Source organism: Penaeus japonicus, unplaced genomic scaffold (assembly GCF_977035675.1).
Source record: "Penaeus japonicus unplaced genomic scaffold, GWHDUDI00000001_assembly GWHDUDI00000011, whole genome shotgun sequence".
NCBI classification, from domain to species: Eukaryota; Metazoa; Arthropoda; class Malacostraca; order Decapoda; family Penaeidae; genus Penaeus; species Penaeus japonicus.
This window is the reverse complement of record NW_028234413.1, coordinates 42,774,216-42,776,715: the sequence shown is the minus strand read 5'-3', so window position 1 is coordinate 42,776,715 and position 2,500 is coordinate 42,774,216. Positions and strand designations below refer to the sequence as shown.

Genomic DNA, 2,500 nt, shown 5'->3' with positions numbered 1-2,500 from the left:
ATATATATATATATATATATATACATATATACCTATATGTATATATATATATATATATATATATATATATACCTATATGTATATATATATATATATGTATATATATATAAATGGATTGGTTAAGGTTGGAAACGAAGACTAACGACTTGGAGATTTCAGATTGAGAAAAGGGTTGGATTGGAATAGGAAATAAACATCAGGATTGGAAAATTGGAAATGAAATCTGATTGGAACTGTGATTGGATAAGAAATAAATAATGAACTGGATCATAAAAATTGGGATTCGATTTGATTGGGAGACAAAGATTGGATATAAATGAGAAGAAAAAACGATTTGATATTGGTATTGAATTAGAGACAAAAAAAAAATGGAATAAATAAAATATAAAAATGCAAAGTCATCTTCAACACAAGGAGGTCGGGAAAGTAAAGTCCGGTCTTTGTCTTCTTCAGAGCGCGAGTTGCTAAAAAAAAAAAAAAAAAAAAAAAAAAAAACACGAGAAAAAAGCGAGAAAAAATACAGATGCACAAAAAGCTCTGCACGTCGTTGTTTGCACTTGATTGTGTGTGTGTGTGTGGTGGGGTGGGAGGGGGGGGGGTAGGGGAAGAAAGAGAATGAAAGAATGAAATGGGAATATGAGGAAGAGAATGAAAGAAAAAGGGGAGAGAATAAGGAGGATGAAAAAGGAGAAAGAAAATGAGAGGAGGGGGAAGGAAGAGGACGTAGAAAGAACATGAAAGAATGAAATGGGAATATGAGGAAGAGAATGAAAGAGAAAGGGGAGAGAATGAGGAGGATGAAAAAGGAGAAAGAAAATGAGAGGAGGGGGAAGGAAGAGGACGTAGAAAGAACATGAAAGAATGAAATGGGAATATGAGGAAGAGAATGAAAGAGAAAGGAGAGAGCATGAGGAGGATGAAAGCGGAGAAAGAAAATAAGAGGAGAGGGAAGGAAGAGGACGTAGAAAGAACATGAAAGAATGAAATGGGAATATGAGGAAGAGAATGAAAGAGAAAGGAGAGAGCATGAGGAGGATGAAAGCGGAGAAAGAAAATAAGAGGAGGGGGAAGGAAGAGGACGTAGAAAGAACATGAAAGAATGAAATGGGAATATGAGGAAGAGAATGAAAGAGAAAGGGGAGAGAATGAGGAGGATGAAAGCGGAGAAAGAAAATAAGAGGAGGGGGAAGGAAGAGGACGTAGAAAGAACATGAAAGAATGAAATGGGAATATGAGGAAGAGAATGAAAGAGAAAGGGGAGAGAATGAGGAGGATGAAAAAAGGAGAAAGAAAATAAGAGGAGGGGGAAAGAAGAGGACACAGGAATATGGAAATGGAGGAGAAAAATGGAATGAGGAGAGAAGGAAGAGGATATAATAGAAATGAGAGACGGATAAAAGGGGAAGGGCAAAAGAAGAAGAGGAGGAGATAAAAATGGGAACGAGAATAGAAAGAGGGGAAAATGAGAACAGGAGGAGTGGAAGGCGAAAAAAAAAAGATATTGGGGGGAAGATAGGAGAAAGATAAGAAAAGGGGGAGAGGACAAGGGAGGGGAGGAAAGAGGATGTGGTAATAGGAGGAGGAAAAGAAGGATGGGTTTGGAATTAAGGAGGAGCATGAAATTAGAATAAAGGGTAAATAAAAAGAGAAATAAATGAAAAAAGGAGGAGGGGAAGGAGGATGAAAAGCGAATAGGAAGAAGAGGGAAAGGGCGGAAAGGGAAGGGGAGAGGAGGATGATACAATAAGAATGAGAGGGGGAGGGGGAGAAAATGGAAATAGGAAGAAGAGGAGAGGAGGAAAGGGGTAGAGGGAGAGGGAAAGAGAGGAGGAGGGAAGGACGAGAATAATCTAAAGTAAATAAGAGAATGAAAAAAGGAAAAGGGGAGAGAAACGGGATTATACAAGAATAGGCGGAGGGCGTAATAGAAGGAGGAAAATAGGAAGAGGAACAAGTATATGATAATAGAAGGAGGGAAAGAAAAGGGAATAAGAGATAGAGAAAGAAGACTGAAAAAATGACTAAGACGAGGAAAAAGAGAGCGGGGAGGAAGAAGAGAAGGAGGAAAAGGAAAAGGAGGAAGGAAAAGAAGAAGAAAACAAAATAGAAGAAAAACATCAAACGGACGACAAAAGATGAAAAGAGAGAGAATAAAAACATTAGAAAAAACACCAACTTTCCGTCGCTCTTGGCTACTTACCCAAACGACAAAACCAAACAAACAAACAGACAGACAAACAAAACGCCACCCCCAACCACAATCAACCACCAACGCGTCCAAATTAAACCATTTGCGTTGACATATAGTTAGAGTTAGAAGCTTAGACGCGTAAGGACGATGTCTCTAACATGGCGGTTGTCTTCCCGACCGCGAGGCCTCTATACGTGATGGAAATATTTGTATGCTTGGGAGACGCCCCTTGCATCTCCTCTCGTGGGGGGACGGGCGCCATGTGTGTGTGTGTTCTTTCTCTTTATCTCTTTTTTTTTTTTTTCTTCT

At 39.0% G+C, this 2,500-nt stretch overlaps 1 protein-coding gene across 1 annotated transcript in view; it reads left to right on the top strand.

Moving 5' to 3' along the window:
• LOC147471051 (lachesin-like) overlaps positions 1 to 2,500 on the top strand; it is a 216,437-nt gene that overhangs the window by 65,619 nt on the left and 148,318 nt on the right. The gene's annotated exons all lie outside the window — the stretch shown is intronic.